General features: G+C 40.0%; 1 protein-coding gene across 3 annotated transcripts in view; it reads left to right on the forward strand.

Annotated features, from left to right (window-relative positions):
• The window catches only part of LOC129702666 (zinc finger and BTB domain-containing protein 20-like), a 241,768-nt gene that overhangs the window by 185,593 nt on the left and 31,367 nt on the right, over positions 1-24,808 (forward strand). For all 3 annotated transcript variants that reach the window (XM_055644560.1, XM_055644559.1, XM_055644561.1), the window contains exons 4-5: positions 3,698-3,779; positions 16,426-16,537. The gene's annotated coding sequence lies outside the window, so the exon portion shown is untranslated. The remainder of the gene's footprint in view (positions 1-3,697; positions 3,780-16,425; positions 16,538-24,808) is intronic.

The raw sequence follows: 24,808 nt of genomic DNA on the forward strand, positions 1-24,808 counted from the left end.
CTCACCAAGACCGTGTACAGCTGCAGTAGAACCTCCCTGCTCCTATACTCAAATCCTTTTGCTATGACTGGATACGTGGATTGTCCTTTTTTTAAAAATGGGCTCTTCTCTTTCTTGAATTATTACTTTGCCTTGAATATACTTATAGAGCGCATTCAGTTTTCCATCATCCTATCTGCCAGTAGTTTCTCGAGATCCCTCATAGCCTTCCTAATTTTCTTCATTGGCATTTATAAAGATGGACAAATTGCATTTTGGGTCTTTACAAATGCAAATGCGGCTTAATCTCCTGACTTTTCAATATTTTCTGTTTTTATTTCTGATTTCCAACACTGTTATTTTGCTGGAGGGAGAAGGGTCTTGACCCAAAATGTCATCTATTCCTTTTCTCCAGAATGCTGTCTGACCTGCTGTTACTTCAGCTTTTTGTCCACTATTATTTTAATGTCATTACAACTTATTAATAGTGTTGGCTTGACAGCTGTAACAAGTTGTAGCCCTATTAGTACTTCAGTAAAAAATGCAAAACTAGTAGGGTTAATAAAGTGTACCATGCATTATGTGAACCTGAATAGAAGATGGTATGTTGAAAAAAATAAATTAAAGAAAATTTTAACTTTTAAAAGGAAAAATAATCTATTATTGCAGCTCTCTAAACAAGTTCTGCTTGAACCGACCTTTGCTGAATGCCAATAACCCAATATACAATGAACTTTGAGTACTGACCTTATCTAATTTAACAGGAAGCCTGAATCCCTGAAAACAATTGTAACGGAACCACAGTTTAATTCCTTGTTTTTAAAAACAAAACAGTCAAAAAAAACTATGTTCTCTGGCAATTGTATTTGCTATACATTTCAATCTAACCACATTCTATAAGATTAGTATGTGATTAGATAATGGGATAAATCTTAAAGGTTGAAATTAGCAATTCTAATGGCAAAAAAATGATTACGACTTTATCTAGGTGACTTTTCATTAGACTTTAGAGATATAGTGCAGAAACGGGCCCGTGGGTCCACCGAGTCCACCCCAACCAGTGATCACCCATACACTAGCACTATACTACACACTACGGACAATGTTCAATTATACTGAAGCCAATTAACCTACAAACCTGTACATCTTTGGAGTGTGGGAGGAACCCAGCGCACATGGAGAAAACCCTGGATGTCACAGGGAGAAAGTGCAAACTTTGTACAGACAGATCCTGTAGTCAAGAACTCGAGTCTCTGACATCGTAAGACAGCAACTCTACCGTTGCGCCCCAGAGCTTGTATTAGACCCAGAGCTTGTCTTCTTAATCTCTCATTTACAACATCATGAAAACTATTGATTTTCACCTTTGACATCACTTGAGCCTGCCTCTCATGCCCACCTGTTGCTCATTCCACAACGTTGTGCCCTCTAGACTTGATTATTTCAACTCTATACCGAAAAACAAGTGCTTTCAGCAAAGTGGCTGTCCAGCAACTCAGCATTAGAATGTCAGTCTAGATCCTTGTGCTCGAGATCCTGGGATGGAAAATGAATGCACAGCTTTGTAAGTTGGGCGATAGAGCTACCAGCTGAGCCACAGACCAAGACTGTTAAGAATGTTTCTTTGTCATGTGCACTGGATATGAACTGGAACAATAAAAAAAAATTATTGTTGCAGATTTACAGGCATAGTGGATGCAACAACAACAAAATATATAAACTGTCAGTTATTCTAAGTAAACTAGATTATGATACCACAGGTTACATCGAGTAACCATCGTAGTGTAAAGTCTATAATTGTTCAGTGTTGAGGTAGGATTGTGGTTGGGATTGTACAGTGGTTCAAGAACTTGATGGAGGAAACGGTTTTTGAACTTGGAGGTAACAGTTCTCGGACTATTGTACCCCCTTCCTGATGGTCGGAGCAAGAGGAGAATGTAACCAGGGTGGTGTGGGTCTTTGATGCTGCACTTCCTTTTTGAGGCTGCACTTCCTTAGGTCACTTCTGTGGTAGGGAGATCACTATCTATGAAAGTAAGCATGCAGGTACAGCAGGCAGTGAAGAAAACCAATTGGCCTTCATTGCGGGAGGATTTGAGTTTAGGACCAAGGAGGTCCTACTGGAGTTGTACAGGACTCTGGTGAAGCCGCACCTGGAGAATTGTGTGCAATTTTGGTCTCCTAATTTGAGGAAGGATATTATTGCATTGACGTTATGTCTGGATACACTGTATTCGGGATAGAGTGAGCACTGGGAATGAATTCACTGGCCTGAGCTGCCCCTGTGCTGAAGGCTTTGAGGAAGATGTGCTTTTGCCAATCTGTAATGGTTGAGGTCCACCGATGGGGAAAGTAGAGAATCCAGTTACTTATGGAGGAACAGTGTCCCAATGCCCTGAGTTTGACAGAGGAGGAGTGGCAGGAGGTGATGCCACAGGAGGTGATGGTGCAGGAGGAGGTAGCCCTGCATGAGAGACCCCTGGAGGAGGAGACCAGGTTGGTAGTATATGTCACCACCACCACCCCATCCTTCACTGCCTCATTTGAAGGCAGCAAAGCAGCCCTTTCTCCTGTGTCGTGACACAGCATCAGAGGCAGATGCCCCATTGGTGGTGAGGGAGGGCTGGAGGAAGATTAGGCCCTACACCTTCACCAGGCAGCAGGAGAGGGTCCTTGAGGAATGGTTCCAGCAGAATGCCATCCTGTACGGAAAGGAAAATGAGGGGTACAGGGATAGGGACAAGAATGGCATGCTTGCCATCCACTGCCCCGCATGTGTGCTTAAAATTCCATCTTTTGTCAAAGCCCAGCGCCACTCTCTTCCAGTCATCTGGTGTACTGGGACAGTCCATCACATCATCTCCATTCACCCATTGAGACCTCTTCTTGTGCTTCCTCTTCACCCTTGCTCTTCCCCTTCTGCCTTTCTTAAAAGGCTGTTGTAGCAAAAGGGCTACTGCAAACAGCAGTAAAACGTACATGGTTGAAGCCAGTCTTCAACATAGTTGAAGGAGGTCTTCTTCATAGTCGTGGGAGGTCTTCAACATAGTCGTAGGAGGCCGTACACATAGTCGTAGGAGGTCGTAGGTTACCGCAACCTTGATTTTTTTTCAGGTCATCACTGTTCGCGTATTAGGTCGTGAAAGTTGACACAGGGGCTTTAGTCTGCCAAAAGAAACCATAAGAAATTGAAGTGTTTCTACTGCAAAAGAAGTGCTTGCAGATGTTTCCTGTTGTATCCTACAGTTGAGTCTAGCATGCAAATGTAGAAATTAGTGTGTATGAATTTTAACTTTTTAACAATAGGTGTAAATTTTATGGTTCACTCCTTCCAGATCTCCCATTATCTTGGTTTTCAGCCAATTGATTTACTCCTTTTGATATCAAGATTTTCTCGGACTGTCTCATATACAACTCCAGACCACGGAGGGATGGTTGACCACAAGCAATCTATAAAAGATATGTTAGGATGTTCAATAAATTCTCTATGCCTGCAGTGTCCACAAACAATAAATGTAGTTTGACAAATCCCATCAAATACGAATAGATATTGTATGGTTAAGAGACTTAATTGCTTATTAGAATCAGGCTACTGCAGAATTTGAATTCCTGGCAGGATCATTTTTATTTTTTTCTTCTGGAAAGATTGTCTAATGTTCAACAATGAAAGTAAATACTTGAATTCCATACATATTAACAAAATCTTCTCTTTCATCAGTGTACACCAATAGAAGTGCCCAGTATAATTTGAGTTTGGACGAACATGCATAAAGGATAAAGTTCATCAAGAATTATTTGCTGTAAGTTACTCCGCTGTTACGCTTTGGAAATTGATTTAAAGAATACGCGGTAACGTGACTTAATTAGTTTTAGCTAATATGTCTGAAAGTAAATGAAAGAATGTTACCTTTATTTTTTATTAATTGTATATCCGTGTATTTGACGATAAAGATGTACTTTTTGACAAAATAGTCAGCGAAATGCTGATCACTGTAACTGAGTCAACACCCAGAGATTAAAGTACTAGATTTCAAAATTATTGACCGGTGAGGGAATTTGTCAAGATTTAGAACACAATCTAAAAACAGGGTTAAAACTAATGCCCAAAATCAGATTGAAAGAAGTTACAATAAAGCGATTAATTTGGCATGCTTGGGAATTAAATGGTGTACTATTGGATGTTATTTCCTATTAATTGCCCAATGTGGTTTAGATTCAATAATGTAATAAAACCTCCACTACGTTTAAAAGGATTGTGGAAAATTGGTCCCTAGTAGTTTACAAAGATACGCAGGAAAACAAGGCTTGGTGCGTTTCAAGGATAGATGTGGTCTGGTAGGTTTGAAAGGGACACGGTAAATGGGAATCCCATTGATTTTCAACGAAGAATGGGAAAGAGGATCCCAGTAAGTTTTAAGAATGCGAGGCAAGCGGGACCCTGTTGAATGTCTTGGGCATTTGGGAAATGGGGTCCCGGTGAATTTCAAGAATAGCATCATGCACCCTGCAATCCAGGTGCCGAATAATCAGAATTCCCAAATAATCAGATAGTGGGATATCAGTTTTCTTGGAAAGGGATACTGAAAATGAAGGAAATCAGAGATTAAAATAAACATAGCTGCTTTTTGAGACGCAAAATCTGAATAGCCACGTTTTTATGCTGTGCCATTCTGTGACACTTTCTAATGTGGTACCAAAAGACAGCATCATTAGCAAAATTAAGGTCAGAGTAAAATCCTAGTTTACATGAATCCACTTTACCCAAAATGAGAATATTTAATTTCTTCTACAAGTTTTAAAATCCAAATAGTATAACATGTTCAGCAAGTTTCAATTAGCATATATGCACAGCAATTCTTTATTTGCAAAGAATAGTGGGTACCTGGAATGCTCTACCAGGGGAGGCCGTTGGAGTAGATTTGATAGCAACGTTTGAGGGTAATTTGTCCACAACTGAGCTCAAGTATGACAGCTAAAGGCTCCATTTGCAGAGAATTGTGTGATTTATTTTGTTTTTGGCATCCAAAATAAAGAATCCCAGTCATACAAATGTGAGGTATTTGGTGGAGGTCATCTGTTGCTGACCTGATTTGCTTTGGCCCAGTTCACCCCCTTCCCCTCCCCTCCCGCTATCTGTCAGTCTGAAGTTGGGTTCCGCCCCAAAATCTCACCAATTTATTTTCTCCAGCGATGATGCCAGACCCGCTGAGTTTTTCAAAAACAAAAACAATACAACACAAAAAAAACCCCAATAATGATAAACATAACAGTGATATTGATACATAGGGATCAGGATCACATTAATAACGAGTATAACCTAAGTATTAGTCCAGGGGACCTCTTTTATTTGGCCAATATTAACATAGATGATGTATGAGACAATAATTCTTCAAAAACTTTGTTATTGAATCACTGTACAGTTTATAGAATTATAATTTTGGTGTTAACTTAAATGTAGTCAGTATATTTGGTAACATGTGATCGATTTTGAGTTGATTCCAATTCTAGCGAAGTACCCGACAACATTTGTCGATAGAAACAACATGTGTATAGAAACCACAATTTTATGTCAGTGACAGTGTATTTGAACATTTCAAATTCTTGAAGCATTGAGTAGGTTTATACTTCTCCAAGGCTTCTATCTGAGACTCTCACATATCTGAACTTAATTTGGTCAGATTTAAAGGGCTCGTCATGCTGGCCTCTAGTAGTGAGATGATGTCTAGTTGGTGAATAGCCCCAGTGATGACGTGTGTTGAGGCTCCATTCTGAGCATACATCTGGGGGCAGCCTTGATATTTGGCTAAGCTATCAAGGATTTTAAGTTTTTAAATTGCAATCAGTAAAGTCTGTGATCCTCTGCTGGGGCTGAATGGAGCAGCATATGAGTGGTAATTTCCTCAGGGTTTATACCAAGGAATCCCAATAAGACCACGTCCCATCATTGACAACGTCTAGAGATTTGTCACTCAGTCATTTGGACTTTTGCATTCAACAGCTCAGGTATGGCTGGTGGAGACTTACTGAAGCTTAAACAGCTCAGCACTTGAAACCTACCAATTTTAGCCAGCACCATTTGTCTCCAACAGTATTCTTTGTCCACAGTTGCTACCTAATTTATGTATTTCCGGGATAATCTGATACCATTTCAGACTTCCAGCATTATTTTGTATCCAGCTGGTATTCTCCAAATAAAAACATCTGAACTTTGGGTTAAGCCTTCTAAAACCTTCATGGCAACCTTCTGCAATTTTTTTGTGGTTGTTCTTTTTTGCAGGTGAGCATCTTGTTTTAATCAGAGAGTATGATTTATATACTTTATTTTGCCTGCATCACCTAAAAGTAGTTGAAGGAGATAGATTGAGCAAGTCATTAATTCTTCTCTGTTTTAGGTTAAAGCCTCAGGTGGGTAATTGGAAATATTGTTTAGCTGAAAGTATTTCTAGGTTCTTTGCAGAATCCCTTTGCAAATTAAATTATAGCATTGCATTAGCAAATGATTGTTCCCAAAAAATAACTTATTTGACAAGTAATGTCCAGATATTTTTAAATTCAAGAAGAAACATAACCTGTAAATAAAAATTGCTGAAATCACATTTGTTAATGGTATCTTGGTCCACATGACAATAATGATCTAATACCAATAATTATATATGAAATGAGGTTTGTGCTGTTCATAAAACACTGACGATAGTTTTATTCTTTGTTATATTTGGATGGTCTTGCAACATTATGACTTGATGCTCAGTAAGAATAGATTTTTCAAGTTAAGGTTTCTGCACTCTGGCTCCAGCTATTTGTATTGTGCAGTGTGAATGGATAATACTGGTTATTTGGGGAGGGTTTCAACCACATCAAACACATATCTCCAGCCTTCTGTCTGATTTGTGTTTGTTGAATGATTTCATTCTTTATTAATGAGATTGTTACTATAAATAAATATACTGAGTCTCATACAAATGCTGACAAATCTTCCATATGTTTGCAGCATTTTTGCATATCTTTCATATTATGATACGTTTAAAAACTTCATTCAAACGACTAGGAAATTGATAGGATGATGCCTTCGTCAAATCTAAAGTGAAGTCTAAAGCCTTGTTTATTTTGCAATTGGCCACCATGGTATTCCAAACAAGTGGTAAAGAATGAATGGCCTGTTTATCTTTCTTTAATTGGTGCTCTAATATTCATTATTCAGTAATGATTTACAGACTTTATAACAGAATTAGACTTGTTCTTAGGGTAGCCAACTATGATTGGAGTCATTCTTCAAAATATGAATAATATTTTGATAGTAAATTTTAATTTTAAACCTTATTTTTTTGGAACTAGCTGTTGTGAATCAAAGAGCCACTCTGCAGAACTAGGCACAAATGTGAAATCAAGACCAGGGGAAAGGGGCAGTATTAATAAATAAGGACATTTTCACATGAGACTCATTGCCCTAGAATCAGTATGTCACCATCATTGCTAAATTATTTTGTGGACTCAGGACCATCAAGAATAGTTTTATGGGGTCACAGAAAATAAAACAGTATGATCCCACTGGAGCCTGGTCTCCAAAATGTGGCTAATATCCTTATTATAGTTCCATTCACCATATCCATTTATTCCCTTTCTTTACAAATATTTACCCCATGCATGTTACTGCCTTACGATACGAAATAACTTTATTTATCCCAGGAAGGAAATTGATCTGCCACCAGTCATAAAACACAAAATACCATGAAACATGAAATTAAAATCATGAGTGGAAAGGATTGGGGTTGTGCAAAGATTGGGGGGGAAGGAGAGAGAAGTCGGTCTAATCCACGACAGAAGGGGGAGGAGTTGCACAGTTTGATAGCCACAGGGAAGAAGGATCTCTTGTGATGTTCTCTACTGCATCTTGGTGGAGCCTGTCTGTTGCTGAAGGTTGACCAGTGTGTCATGAAGGGGGTGAGCTGATTTATCCAAGATACTCCACAGTTTGTGAAACATCCTCCCCTCCAAGACCACATTCCTATGAAGTTAGCTCCGCCCCTTGATGGAGCCAGTCTTCTTGATGAGTTTGTTAATCCTATTGACACCCACAGCCTTCCCCCTGCTGCCCCATCACACAACAGAGAAGAAATGGCACAGGCTACCTCTAATTGGTAGAACATCAGCATCTTACTGCAGACGTTGAAGGAGCGGAGCCTTCTCAAAAGTACAGCCGGCTCTGCCCCTTTTGTACAGAGCCTGGAGCATTCCTGGACCAGTCCAGTTCACTGTCCAAGTACACTCCAAGGTACTTGCACTCCCTGGTAAACTGCACATCCACACCAATGATGGATACAGGGGACAGGGGTGTTCCTCTCCTCCTAAAGTCCACCACTAACTAACTCCTTAGTCTTGTCGGTGTAATAATTTGTCGGTTAATAGTTTATGCAACCTCTAATCAACTAGCAGCTCAATTAAGGAATTTCCATTGTCCTTTTTTTAACCTTCATTTTCTTGGTGGCGTGGGCATCTCAGACATATAGAATTCGTATTACGAGTCTGAAGTCACACACAGACTGGAACAGTTAAGGACAGCAAATTTATTTCCCTGAAGGACATAAATGGACCAAATGAGCTTTTACAACAATCCAGTAGTTTCATAGTCATCAATTTTTCAAGGGCAGTTTATTGTCACATGTACCAGTTAAGGTACCGTGAAATTTGAGTTGCCATACTAAGTGAAAAGCAACAAGACACACAACCACATAAAAGTTACCATAAACATCCACCACAGTGGATTCCACAATCCTCACTGTGATGGAAGGCAATAAAGTTCAATCATCTTCCTCTTTGTTCTCCCACGGTCGGGGCAGTCAAACCATCCGCGGTCGGGGCGTTCAAAGCCCCCGTCGGGGTGATCGAAACACGCGCACCAAGGAGGTTGAAACTATCCCCGCGGCTCCCGAATCGGCCTCTTAGCAGAGACCGCGGGCTTCACGGTGTTAAAGCGCGGTTGGAGTTTCGATCCCCGACTGGTGAATAGCCTTTTGTTAATATTCCAGATCATTAACTAAATTGAAATTCTACAGCTCGCATGGTGACATTGGAACTCTGGTTCTGGATTATTAGTGCAAGATTCTGTGTTACTTAACTATTGTTTCACCACAAAACGTATAATTTTACTTCGGAGTCACGTGAATGACTACGTGAAGAGCCCGCTCAGCACGCATGCACGGCATTGCATTCAGCAGTGCAACAGCGGCCGCAGCGGGAGTCAGGCGCTCCCGCTACAGTTTAAAAGACGGACCGTCAGGTAAGTTACTCTGAGGTTGGTTTTCTGTTGGCAAGGAGAGCCTTCTGCTTTGTTTCCACAGCATGAATATGAACAAGAAAAGGCTCTTGAAGAAACCTGTTCCCCGCTCGACTCCAACGGGGAGCGTTCCATCAGTGGGGGGCAGGAGGCGGTAGGACCGCTTACCCAGCGCTCCGGTCCCCGACACCGGGCCGAGCCCAGTCTCGCTAGCGCCTGAGCAACGGACTGGATGCAAAGCCACCAGGAAGACCATCCGGCCGGTGGTTTCCGATTTGTCGGACGGGGATGTCTCATCACCCGTTCGGGGGAGAGATAGCCACCTGAGCCGCATGGAGCGGCTCCTGGAGCAGGTACTCCAGGGAGACTCGCTGCGTGAGGAGCAGTCTCGCAGGCACAGTGCCTTGTGCACTGGCCATCGCTTCCCCCTCATCCGAGGGCAGCTTTGGCGACCAGGGCTGGGCTGGTCAGGAAGAGGGGATTAACCACCTTTCCAACAAGCCGCTACAGGAGCAGGTGGTTAATGAGGTCTTAGAATTATACACAGCTCCTGAAAATTGTGAATCACTCAAAGTGCCGGCTGTCAACAGCCAAATCTGGGGGCACGTTGGGACAAATATTCTAAATCAGGAGCTGAAACTGCAGCGGATCCTCAGGCTCCTGATGTCAGCCATCACATAATTTGCTCGTTCTGTGGACAATAAAGAAATGACCACAAACCAACAGGACACTGTTGTGCAACACGCAGTTCGAGATAAATAACCTCCGCAAAGAAATTATAAGACCTGCCCTCAATCCAAAATTCGCTGAGTTGTACAAAATCCCAACCACTGAGCCAGACACACTGCTCTTTGGCAAAGACCTCACTAAAAAAGTCAAGGACATGGAAGAGGCCTCTAAAACTTTCGGTCTCATGAGGGCAAGCCCCGGGACGAGCAAACCCAAAACAACAATACCCAAGTGGCAGCACCCCATTGCGTCCACCAGTCGACGTCTACCCTATGGGTGAAAGCTCGGGCGTCCGCATATCACCACCGGAAGTCTTTTTTAGACCAAGGCCCAGAGTGGACCCCATGGAAAATGCGCCACCCCCAAACATCACCTCCATGTCAGACAACGCGCAAGACTCGCTGGTCTGGGAAGAGACAGAAGAAACACCCATAACCATGGAGGTAGGTGGGTCTGGTTACAACCAGCATATAGAAAGTAGGGGCGCAATACTAACGGGGGAGATTACACCCGTTTAAGGAAGCATGGGAGTCTATCACGAGTGACAAGTATATACTCAATAGCATTAGTGGATACAAAATACAATTTATACTAGAATAATTGCCACCGGTTCAACATTCACCCCAGAGGGTCTTTTCCCTCTCAGTTAAAGAGAAACGAGAGGGACAAGCTGAACTGGTGAGACAAATCACTAAGGGTATCATTGAAAAAACAAAATATGAACCCTTGGAATTTGTGTCAAATATATTCACTAAAACTAAAAAAGATGGCGGGTGTCGCATCATCATTGACTTAACTTCACTAAATATGTTTGTTAAGTATGTGCATTTCAAAATGGAAAAGTTTGTTACTGCCAAACAACTGATTTATAAAGGATACTTCATGGCAAGCATTGACCTCAAAGATGCTTACTATTCAGTACCCATTCACAAGGATCATCGCAGATACCTGTAATTTACCTGGATGGGGCAGCTATGGCAGTTTAAAGCATTACCCAATGAATTAACATCAGCCCCAAGATTATTCACCAAGATACTAAAACCAACCCTGGCAATATTAAGAAGACAAAAACATATTGTCATGGCATATCTTGATGATATCTTAATAGTAGGCAAGACCATGGAATTGGCTATATCAGCTGTGTCAGCTACCAAACAGTTGTTCGAAACCTTGGGATTTGTCTTACATCCAGATAAATCTAAGTTGAAGCCATCCACAACCATGGACTACTTGGGCTTCACAATTAACTCAGCCCACATGTCTGTAACTTTGCCAAAAGACAAAACAACTGAATTGGCACAATCATGCAACAATTTAATGGTCAACGAGCAATCAATATTTTGATAAGTAGCAAGAGTAATTGGGAAAATGGTAGCAGCATTTCCGGCTACACAATTTGGACCTTTGCACTATCAAAACTTACAAAGAACAAATGTACAGGCACTAAAACGACATGCAGGTCATTATGATCATATCATGAAATTACCCACTGAAGCAATATCAGAACTACAGTGGTGGGCAGAAAACGTTTGGCATAGTTTCAGCCCTATCATCATCATTAACCCTACTTTAGTTATCCAAACAGATGCCAGTGCTCAAGGCTGGGGAGCGACTAACTTCATATCCAGCACAGGTGGTAGATGGACTAACCTAGAGTCATCATTACTACTTACACTGGGCATTAACTATCTAGAGATGTTGGGTGCCTTTTATGGTTTAAAAGCATATGCATCCAATATGCATCACTTGCATGTTCGGTTACAAATAGACAATACTACGGTGGTGGCCTACATTAACCATATTGGCGGCATAAAATCGATATCATGCGACAAATTGGTCAACACAATTTGGCAATGGTGTGTCGAAAGACATATTTGGCTGTCAGCAACTTACCTGCCAGGTAAGCTAAATACAGTGGCAGACACCAGGTCACACAAATTTAATGACAACACCGAATGGATGTTAAACCCCAAAGTGTTTGCAAAAATTATTAAGCAATATGGCACTCCAGATATCGACCTATTTGCATCAAGGCTAAATCACCAGGTACCTATGTATGTCGCTTGGGAACCAGACCCTGAGGTAGATGCGTTCGCGCTGGATTGGGGAAATTTCTTCTTCTATGCATTTCCTCCCTTCTGCCTCATCAGCCGGGTACTACGCAAAATACAAATGGACTCTACTTCAGGTATTTTGATAGTACCCAACTGGCCTACACAGCCATGGTTCCCATTACTCCACGACATGGTTGTTGAAACCCGATGATTGTCAGAAAAAAATGTCAACACCATGTCAGCATCCCTCCGAACATCCACAAGAAAACAGTACTTGTCCAGCATCAAAAAGTGGGAGAAGTACTGCTTGGATACAGGGACCACCTACTCAACCGCTACAGTTACCAACGTACTGGAATTCCTGGCGAACCTTCACCACGATGAAGGACTCAGCTCCAGTGCCATCAACACAGCTAGAAGTGCCCTGTCTGTCTATTTATAACAAGCTCCAGGACAACAGGCCGTAGGGTCCCACCCGCTGGTGGTCAAACTAATGAAGGGTATTTACAACTCTAACGCCCCTAGACCAAGGTACACCCATATATGGGATGTCAGTGTGGTCCTGACATACCTCAGGGGATGGCCACCAGCCAGATCCCTCAACCTGGAACAATCTACGCTCAAAACACTCATGTTGATGGCACTTGTATCTGCACAGAGGGTCCAGTCACTACACCTATTGCGACTGGACAACATGATCACAGCTCCAGACCAGATCTCTTTCATTATCCAGGGACTGATCAAACAGAGCAGACCAGGAACACCTAATCCAGTCATGGAATTCCGGGCTTACCCGCCAGAACCACTGTTATGTGCCATGACCCACCTACTGTCCTACATGGACACAACCAAAAATATTCGAGGGAGTGAAAAAGCCTTATGGGTCAGTCATAAAAAAACCTTATGGTCGGGTGACGAGCCAAACCATTGCGAGATGGCTCAACCAGGTGCTAAAAGCTGCTGGGATAAAAACTAACATGTACAAATCTCACTCCACCAGGGCAGCATCCACGTCGACGGCCAAAAGAATGGACGTGCCTATAGACCACATCCTGGCTACAGCAGGATGGTCGGGGGAAAGAACGTTCCAAACTTTTTATAATAAGCCGTTGGCAAAACCTGCTTTATTTGCAGAACATTTTTTACAGTCTGCAAATATTTAATTTAAGCCCAGGGGAGCAATTTAATTTATTTGTTGTTATTGTTAATAAATACCGTTGTGTTTTTCTACAAACAGATTCATTGGTTGATTACGATAACACACTTGCTCCCTCAAGGACTTGGCAGTGAGTGAAGTAATAACTGTTACACGGTTTGAAATCACAGAGCTTTAAAATCTTCACGTAGTCACTCACGTGACTCCGAAGTAAAATAGTAAGATTAAACGAGAACTTACCAGTTTGAAGTTTGATCTGTATTTTATGAGGAGTTACGATGAGGGATTACGTGCCCTCCGCTCCCACCCTCAATAATATGGGTCAAACTGATAACTGATGTCTCCTTTTCTTTACTATGTTTATTTCAATAACTGTGTCTATCTGTGATTCCACACCGCTCCTTTGAAGTATGCATGCTGAGCGGGCTCTTCACGTAATCCCTCATCGTAACTCCTCATAAAATACAGATCAAACTTCAAACTGTTAAGTTCTCGTTTAATCTTACTATGTTTCTTCCTTTCTGGGCATCATAATTGCTCCTGCAAGCTCTTCAGAAAATGTAAAGATCTCCTCAGTTGCTAGTAGCAGACGTTCTTCCAGACTGTCAAGGGAACCCTACCTACTTTTGGCTTTAAGGAAGTGAGAAGGACTACTGATGGATTAGTACCATTGATCAAAATTGTATTTTTTGTTGAAAAAGGGACACCTTGTTGGAGTAACTCAGGTCAGGCAGCATTTCTGGAGAACATGGATAGGTGATATTTCAGGTTGGGGCAACCCTTCTTCACATTGCTTGCTTATTATCGGGGGGGGGGGGGGGGGTTGAGAGGAGAGAAAACTGGAAGAGAGGAGGGGCAGGATGAAGCCTGTTAGGTGATAAATAGTTGCAGGTGAGGGGAGTTTTTTGTCAGGCAGATGGTTGGACAAAGGCCTGAACTGAAAAGACAAATGTAAAATGATAGAAGTGTTAATTGTGAAGCCAGGAGAGGAAGGGGAGAAATGCGATCTTACTTTTTAAATTAGTTTTGAGGTCGTGATCTGCCCGAGTGGTGAGTGGCATACTATGCTAGACCTCCAATTAAACTGCACCTTCCACTCTATATTTGGTATTTTTTACCATTTTTTGCATTAAGGTGTGTTACTCTTTCAAAGCTAAAATCTCTCCAGTACTATGTATAAGAGAACTCGATTCAGATTTAAAAAGTTTCAAAGAGATGCAGTTCTCTGAAAGGAAAAGGATTCTGCTTAATCTGTTTTAAATGAGTGAAGCCTACTTATTTTTTAAACTATGACCCGTAGTTTTTGATTATTGTATAAAGGGAAACATCCTCGTCACATCTAACCTGTCAAGACCCTCGGGATTTTGTTTTATCAAGTCATCTCACGCTCTTCTAAACTCTAGTAGATAGGAACCTAACCACTCATTAGGTAGACACAAAATGCTGGAGTAACTCAGCAGGACCGGCAGCATCTCTGGAGTGAAGGAATGGGTAACGTTTCTGGTCGAGACCCTCCTTCCAATTTAAAAGAAAGGTTTCGACCCGAAACGTCGCCCATTCTTTCTCCAGCCTGTCCCGCTGAGTTACTCCAGCTTTTTGTGTCTTGTCTTCCTTTGTTATTTCTTTCGGCCAAAATGACCAATTTCACATTTTCCTGCGTTATATTGCTTTTAGGATATTTTATATCCCATCTGTTTCCCCTTTGAATCCTCCTTATGCCCTCTTCACAACTTACTTTTTATTTATGTGTAGGAAAGAGCTGCAAATGCTGGTTTAAATCGAAGACACAAAATTCTGCAGTAACTCAGCATCTCTGGAGAGAAGGAATGGGCGACGTTTCGGGTCGAGCCCCTTCTTCAAACATCACCCATTCCTTCTCTCCAGAGATGTTGCCTGTCCCCCCGCTGAGTTACTCCAGCATTTTGTGTGTACCTTACTTTTTATTTACCTTTGTTTCAAATGAAGCAACCATACTCTTGGTGCCTTCAACAGTGTCATTTATATAAATTGTACCAGGTTGACGTTCCAGTTCACATCCATGTGATACACCACTTGTTATGTTTGCCAGCAAGAAATAATATATGCCTATTGTCTTTCCCGTTGGTCAATCTTTTCTTGAAATCGGATTCATAGTGTCCTAATAGAACTTGAAGCGTATTGGTAATTTTCATATCCCAGATTTGTTTTTCTCCAATAACTTATTGGGTTTATTTTCTCATTATCCAATTTAAAATAAATCATCTGTACTGTATGTTTGAGGAATTGTTGCCTAATTTATGTATATTTATCTTACTTTATGTATTTCTCATTCATCCGTTCACATTTCTCGTGTACATCCATTTTAGGAGAAAAGTTTTTTTTTTAATTCATCTCCTTCCCAATGCTTCTAAATTTTAATGACCCATGTATCATTTTCTGTCCATTTTGCATTTCCTCCGCAGATGTGTTCAATTACACTGACGTGTAATAGGGCAACCTTTCATCATCAGAGCACATATTGATAGTGAGGTTTGTCTTATTTAATTATTGCACTTTACCAGTGCTACATCCTACTAAAGGAAGGAATCAGTACTTAAGTCATGGAAAGCTGAAATGGGTGATTTCCATTTCCAATGTGGATATAAGCGATTATAAATAGTCCATAAAAATAAAGACAAACTGGAGACAGAATTATATCTCCTATCCATGTTCAATTATCCTCCATTTTATATTTGCTTTGTTTACTTAGAGACATTGCTACAACGCCCATTCAGCCCAGCTGGTCCATGCCAACCATCGATCACCTATTCACACTAGTTCTATGTTATTATACTTTCACATCTACTGTCTACCCACTAGGGGCGAATTACAGTGACCAATTGACCTATAAACCCAAACATCTTTGGGATGTTGGAGGAAGCCGGAACTCCCTGAGGAAACCCACGCAGTCACAGGGAGAATGTGCAAACTCCACACAGACAGCACCCGAGGTCAGGATGGAACCCGGGTCTCTGGCGTTGGGAGACAGTGGTTCTACCAGCTGTGCCTCTGTGCCACCCCTTAATCCCCTCTTGCACATGCTTAAAATCCAGATATTTGACAATTCATACTTGCCTGTATTACAATAAAAATGTTCATTATGTCCTCATGAATTGAGATGTTCAACCAAGGGTGTTAAAATACATAAAGACAATTAACTGAACACATTTTATCATGTTGTTAATAAGTCTTGTAAAATATTTCTCCAAACTCTTTAGGTTACCGTGTAATTCAATGGCAACTGAAAGCTATTTTTGGACAGTATGAGACAAATGTTTGGACCCGGTGACCTGATTGTGCAATACAGGGGCAACTTTGCAAAATCTGAAGGTACATTATCTTGCATATATACTGGCAATGGTTATATTGGTTCTCATTATGTGATGCTTGTATCTGGTTTTCCTGTAGGTGCTGCTGTGATAGTCATATTCAATGTTAAAAAGGTGTTAAACTGTTACCCACAGACTCACAGCAGTTGTAACTTCCTGATGATAGAATGACATAACATTGTAGCTAGATCATTGCTCATTGCTTACCGAAAATAAGTTAGACAGGAAGGTAAGCTGGTAAAGAGATTAAATGCAATGATGGTATTATGTATTCTTCCATATATAAGAGCTCGGATAATTAATTAGCCACCTTGCTTTAGTCTATCACATTGCCCATCTTAACCTTTTGGACATATACATGGTTTATTCCTTCTGGAATTAAGTATTTTATTTCAAAAAAGGTTCTATTAGTCTTCCACATTGGTTGCATCTTCACAAAATTGAAGTAATCAGTTTTGACATTTAAATTTTCAATAATTTTACTGAAACTATTTATAAAACTCTAGGATAACTATAGCTTCTTGAATATATAGTTTCACAAGCTAACTAAAATGTGCTTCCTAACATGATATCACAAGAGACTAGCTTTAATATAAAACCAAAGATTGACACAAAAAGCTGGAATAACTCAGCAGGACAGGGAGCATCACTGGAGAGAAGGAATGGGTGATGTTTCGGATCGATGCCCTTCTTCAGACTATATAAAAAACATTCTGCCTACTATATTAACAAGCTGAGCATTTCTTTGTATGTTTCTAAGTCCAACATTCAGAACTTGAGGAAGTTAAAAAGCACATCCTCAGAGGAAATGATCCCTTGATTATTCCCAGTGCTAGTGACTATAGGAGTAGCAGGATAATATATGTGTCATATGAAGCTGAAGAAATGATGCATGAGAGAAGCACCTGGAATATTGGGACCTATTCTATTTATCCAGATTAGCAAATGAATCCTCAACAGGTCTAGGACTGGTGCTCTCAGATGAAAACCTAATCTAAGAGAAGGTTTAAGCTAATTTTGTGAGTATTCACCAGGATGGTGAAGAATAGAGAAACACTAGAAGCAAATAGATACAGATGGAATTAAATGGCGGAAGTACAAAGCAGTCTAAAATGAGATGTGTGTGTACATAAAGGTATGGAGCATAGGAAATGAGTTTTCTGAGCTAAAATATAGCGATAAGGGGGATACCAAGTAACAGTCTGCACACAAATCTTTTGAAGATGTCAGCAAAAATTGGGTATTTTTAATGTAGCCAGAACTGTGCATATTAAATTTAATATTATTGCATTCGTCCAACCTTGTGTCTGTAAAAGGGTCTCGACTCGAAAGGCCCAACATGCCATTCGGTCGTAAGGTTTCCTGACGGGCCGCACCTGTGGACTGGGAACGCAGCCAGATGCCTTTATCGAGGAGCCGTGGTCTCGATGCTTCCCGGATCGCCGTGTAGAAGCTCGGGATGGGGCTTGGCCGGGGCCTCGTGGGTAGAAGCCTGGGTCGGGCGAAGCAGAGCCCAGGTCGGCACCTCGGAGGCATGAAGTGGGGCGTCGACAGGGGTGAAGCCTCGCGACGATGGGGCCTCAGTGGTGGTGAAGCCTCGAGGTGGCGGCGGCGATGCCTCACGGGTTGACCCGCGGTCGATGGTCGGTGAGAGCGTGGAGGACCACCGTGAGGGGAGAAGGGAAGAACAATGGAGGACCTGGCGTGGAGGACCGCCGTGAGGGGAGAAGGAAAGAACAATGGACAATGGCAGGGGACAAAGGACAATGGGGACCCAGCGTGGGGGAACTGCTATGGTGAGGGGGATGGGGGACAAAAGGGGGTGCCGGCGTGCTTTGTAACTTTGTCATCATTGTAGGTGGTTGCTATTTGTATACATTGTGTATGCAAGCAAAGAATCTCACTGCGCTTAGTCACATGTGACAATAAAGTATTCCTATTTCTTTTCTCCAGAGATGCTGTCTGACCCGCTGAGTTACTCCAGCTTTTTGGGTCTATCTTGTGTCAGATTTCTTGGATATTCGAAACACTTTTAGTTAGCTTCCGTAGGTCAAGAATGGATTGCAAATTCCAGATTCAGAGTAGTTTTAAAAACATAATTAACCATTTAACTTGGATAATAATGAATAAAACTGATTAGCTTAATTCATTCAAGATGCAACTTTACCTAAGACCAATCGTTCATTTTATAACAAGCTTATTACAGGGGGAATAAACCATCTACTTGTCTAAAGTTAAATAACACAATTTTTAGTTTATTAGTATAGGAAAAAATGTATAAAATCGCATTCAATACGCTGAACCTTAACACACTGGCTCAATTGTGTTAAATTGTGGGAGCTGTGCTTGAGAAAGGATGTGAAAACCTTACAGAGATTGTAACAAAGATTTACTAGAATAGTACCAGGGAAATGGTTTATTTAATAATAATAATATAATACATTTTATTTATGGGCGCCTTTCAAGAGTCTCAAGGACACCTTACAAAAATGTAGCAGGTAGAGGAAAAACATGTAAGGGGAATGAAATAAATAGTAGAGACATGACTAGTACACAAAGTAAAGACAGAATTCAATACAAAACACAATATGAGGCAATTAATGCACAGATGAAAAGGGAGGGGGACGTGGGGCTAAGGATAGGCAGAGGTGAAGAGATGGGTCTTGAGGCGGGACTGGAAAATGGTGAGGGACACGGAATTGCAGATCAGTTGGGGGAGGGAGTTCCAGAGCCTGGGAGCTGCCCTGGAGAAGGCTCTGTCCCCAAAACTGCAGAGGTTGGACTTGTGGATGGAGAAGAGACCGGCTGATGTGGATCTGAGGGACTGTGAGGGTTGGTAGGGGGAGAGGAGGTCAGTGAGATATGGGGGGGCTTTATAGAATTCACTACTGAATCCATCTGGTCCTGGTGTTTTACAAAACACTTAAGAATGGTAAAACACCAGGACCAGATGGATTCAGTAGTGAATTCTATAAAGCCTTTTATGATATAGTTACCCCACGATTACAGAAAATGTATACACACGCTTTTAAAGAGCAAAGCTTACCCGAAACATTAGCAGAATCAACGATCACATTAATACTTAAAAAAGATAAAAACATAGAAGAACCAGGTTCATATAGAGCTATTGCTTTGTTAAATACGGATCAAAAAATAATAGCGAAAACATTAGCCAGTAGATTAAGCAGGTACGTTAGTAGATTAATAAATGGAGATCAAACAGGATTTATACCTAAGAGACATTCATTTAATAATTTGAGACGTTTGCTTAACATAATGCACTCACATAAACCTCACGACCAAGAGTTATCTATTATCTCACTGGATGCAGAAAAAGCGTTTGATCAAGTAGAATGGGATTATATGATTAAAGTATTGCAAAAATTCCAATTGGGAGAAAACTTTATCGCATGGATAAAACTATTATATAACAAACCTACGGCTAGAATATTAACTAATAATATCTTATCCTCGAAATTTGAACTATCAAGGGGCAATAGACAAGGATGCTCATTATCACCGCTGCTATTTGCTTTGATAATTGAACCCCTTGCTGAAAAAATAAGAACTCATCCGGATATTTATGGTTATAATACAAAATACTCAAAGAATAAAATATCCCTATATGCCGATGATGTACTACTGTACATCACAAAACCACAAATTAGTATACCAAACATATTAAACTTAATAGAGGACTTTGGATCCTTTTCAGGATATAGAATAAATTGGAACAAAAGTGAAATTATGTCGATAAAACCAAAAGACTCAACACAGCTTCGGAAATTTCCCTTTAAAATAGCCACAGAAAAATTCAAATATTTGGGAATTGAAATTACTAGAAATTACCAGGATATGTTTAAAGCCAATTATAATCCTTTACTCAAGAAATTGAATAATCTGATTAAATTCTGGAAAACACTTCCGATGTCCTTAATAGGCAGAATAAATGCTATTAAAATGGTTTTCTTACCACAAATTCTATACCTATATTTCAATCAATACCTATATACCTCCCAAAAAAGTTTTTCAAAAAATTGGACTCAGACATTACAAATTTTATATGGGATTATAAATCCCATAGAATACAAATAGCACACCTTAATAAACGAAAAGAGCTGGGGGGTCTAGCGCTCCCTAATTTTATGTATTATAACTGGGCAGTAAATATTAAAAATATGATTCACCTGCTGGACAATTCTGCACAGCAGGCGGACTGGATGGTAATGGAAAAAGGGGACTGCTCCCCGAGTAATATAGGAGCGATCATCCTCTCACCAACAAATTTGAATAATAAAAATTATAATAAAAATCCAATTATACATAACACAATAAGAACATGGAAACAAATAAAACAGACTCTAAAATTAAGAAACCTATCTCTTTTAATACCAATAGTCAATAATCCATCGTTTAAACCATCAATCATAGACAAATCATTTATACAATGGGAAAGAATGGGAATTAAAACGCTCGAAGATCTGTATGAATTAGGGAATTTACTGTCATTTCAACAACTACAACTGAAATATAATTTGAAAAATAACCAATATTTTAAATATCTTCAAATCTGTGATTATTTGAAAAAATACACAAAAGACTATCATAATATGGCTTCCGACTTATTGGATGAAGCAATGAAGACCAAGGCGGAATCAGCTAATTTAATATCGTACTTATATAACATCATTTTAAACATAGAAATACCCACAACAGATGGAATTAGAAAAGATTGGGAACAAGAATTAGCTATAAAAATCTCAAAAGGGACCTGGGATAATCATTTACTACAGGTGCATAAATGTTCGATCAACGTACGGCATACGCTCATCCAATTTAAAACATTACATAGATTATATTATTCAAAAACTAAATTAAATAAAATCTTCCCTAATGTTTCACCAATCTGTGATAAATGCCTATGTCAAGAAGCTACCATAGCGCACTCTTTTGTTTTTTGTACAAAAATCCAAAAATTCTGGTATGAAATATTTGATATTTTTTCAAAATTGATCAAAATAAAACTGGTACCAAAACCAGAATGGATTATCTTCGGAATATCGGAAGATAACCCTGAATTAAACGTGTTTCAGAAGAATTTATTTAATTACGGGCTAATAATGGGAAAAAAGCTTATACTTAAATTCTGGAAAAATGCGCCGACACAAACAATAAAAATGTGGATATCAAATATGTTTGAAACATTACACCTGGAAGAGATGAGATTCCTCCTAGCAGGTAAAGCAGACCAATTTCAAAAGACGTGGTCTATGTTTCTGGACCTATTACAAGTATGAGGTGCAATAGTAATCTAAAAAAAAACAAATATATAAATAAGCGGAATCAGGACCTGGTAACGGGAGGTAAAATAACAAAAACAGACTTGGTTGGTAGTCCCCTCTCTGCGGAGTTTAATGTTATAATAGAGCGATTGTTTCTACTTTCTCCTTCTTTTCTTTCTAGGGTCTATTTTCTCACTTTACTTCCTTCTCTAACTTCTTTCCTAAGGGGCTTTCTTTTCCTTACACTCTCGCACTGCACGATTCTCTTGCACTTTCTTTACTTTCCTAACTTCAACTTTTTTTCTTAAAGCTCTAAAAAAAAAAAAAAAAAAAAGAAGCGTATAAAAAATGTATCAAGATATATGTGTTGTGTAGAATTGTAATTTACCGTACTTCTAAAAAAAAAAAAAAAAAAAAAAAAAAAAAAAAAAAAAAAAAGATATGGGGGGGGGGCCAGATGGTGGAGGGCTTTGTAGGTGAGGATCAGGATTTTGTAGTTGATCCGGTGGGAGATGGGAAGCCAGTGAAGTTGTTTGAGGGCTGGAGTGATGTGATGCCAGGATTTGGTGTGGGTGATGAGTCGGGCGGCTGCGTTCTGGACCAGTTGGAGTCGGTTGATGTAGGTGGAGCTGATGCCAAGGAGAAGTGAGTTGCAGTAGTCCAGTCGGGAGGAGATGAAGGCATGGATCAGTCTTTCAGCAGCGGGAGGTGTGAGAGAGGGTCTGAGATGGGCAATTTGAATTTGAAGCTGCTGGAGAAAAAGAAGCTTGTTCATGCTGAGAATTTTAAAATTGATTGATAGGCCTGGTTAAATCATCTTCAGTGTTCCAAATCATAAATAGTTTACAAGGAAATTAAGGAGAAACTATTTCCAGTGGTAAAGGATTGATAGTCAGAGGACGTGGGCTTAAGGAGACTGGCAGAAGCAACAAGCTCTTTAACTTTTTTTTACTTATATAATTCTAACTAACAAGGCAAGGTGAAGTTTCGGCAAAGAGATGAGTAGAATTGATGTGATAGCTGTTTCAGAGGCAATAAAGGCATTGTGGGTTGAGTGGCCACCATTCTGTTTCAGTTCAAAACTCTGTTGGTCAAGAGACTTATGTCGTTAATTGTCTTATGTCTCAAGTTCAAGTGAGTTTATTGTCATGTGCCCCTGATAGGACAATGAAATTCTTGCTTTGCTTCAGCACAACATAACATAGTAGGCATTGATTACAAACAGATCAGTGTGTCCATATACCATTATATAAATATATACACACATGAATAAATAAACTGAATAAATAACAGATAATGGGCTATTAATGTTCAGAGTTTTTTCCGAGCCAGGTTTAATAGCCTGATGGCTGTGGGGAAGTAGCTATTCCTGAACCTGGTCGTTGCAGTCTTCAAGCTCCTGTACCTTCTACCTGAAGGTAGCAGTGAGATGAGTGTGTGGCCAGGATGGTGTGGGTCCTTGATGATACTGCCAGCCTTTTTGAGGCAGCGACTGCGATAGATCCCCTCGATGAAAGGGAGGTCAGAGCCGATGATGGACTGGGCAGTTTTTACTACTTTTTGTAGTTTGTTCCTCTCCAGGGCGTTCAAGTTGCCGAACCAAGCCACGATGCAACCACTCTCTACTGTGCACCTGTAGAAATTAGAGAGAGTCCTCCTTGACATACCGACTCTCCGTAATCTTCTCAGGAAGTAGAGGCGCTGATGTGCTTTCTTAATAATTGCATCAGTGTTCTCGTACCAGGAAAGATCTCGACACGAAACAATAAAATTCTTACTTGCAGCAGCATCACATCCCTGTGAACACAATATAGATCATGTATGATAAACAAATTCAATAAATTAACAACCCCAGTACTAGTGCAAAATGTTAATCTCACAATAGGTATTGTCATTATGGACCTTCATTACCTCCTTCCCTTTCCCCTTCTTTTTGTCTTTTTTTTCAGTCTCTGTCTTTCGCCCCTTTCCCAGGGACATTTTCAATCCCCTGTTTCCCCCTGCTTTCTCTTCCTCCACTGCTCCAGTTCCTTTCCCTTTCTTCCCACAATTTCTTGTTAGCAGCATGATTAATCAAAAAGAATATAGCATATTAACTTAAGTTACCATTATTACAATTGTTTATCCATTTCATACCTATCATCAAATCTGATTTAACATGAGCCCCATGCATTGTCTTGAATCTCTATATGCAAGCCTACAGAAGATTGAACGACATTTGAATATGTTGGTACGTTTCCTCGTGTATAGTAAGCAGGTAATTCTCTAGTTTGATTTAGTACTGTCATACCCTAATTCCATTCTTTGGTATCCACCCCACTAAACAACTGGATTTTGTAATATACTTTCTCTTCTCTTTCTTCCTTTGCCTGATATGTCTCTTTGTGAAGCAGTCCATCCTCTATCTGATTTGCTCTTGCCTTCCACAAATACCAGTTTTGGTCTTAATTCCAATGAATAAGTACCTTGGACAATTATTCTATCTAACTGTTTATACACATTATGAAAATGGAAACCATATTTAAAATGGTCTGACTTTTCCAAAATATGCAATAGAATGTATATCCAACAGGCTTGTTTACCAAAATATTGTTCATGTTAACTATAGGTATTACTATGGCCTCAGGGGATTAACAACATGGAATTTGTTATTAGAATTCAACTTAATTCAATTCAATCTAGGATTTTGATAACCTCTAACACTAATTAAATGTTTTTGTAATTGAATATTTAAAAAAATAACACTTGGAAAGATTAGGTTTACATACATGAGGTTTGTACTTGTTTAGTTATAATCTCTGAATTTTCAAGTTGAAGCTGCCAGGTTAATTGTTGTATTGTAACAATAGTCTTTCAAGTAGCATCTTTTTTTTATGTGACCTAATCACAGTATTTCTTTTAATTTTATTTGTAATCGGTCACTTTCAGTGGTTTTGCAAAAGTTCCTTCATGAAATAGTAAAATTAAACAGATAGATAATAGTATTTAAT

The sequence above is a fragment of the Leucoraja erinacea genome, chromosome 13 (genome assembly GCF_028641065.1).
Source record: "Leucoraja erinacea ecotype New England chromosome 13, Leri_hhj_1, whole genome shotgun sequence".
Taxonomy (NCBI): Eukaryota; Metazoa; Chordata; class Chondrichthyes; order Rajiformes; family Rajidae; genus Leucoraja; species Leucoraja erinaceus.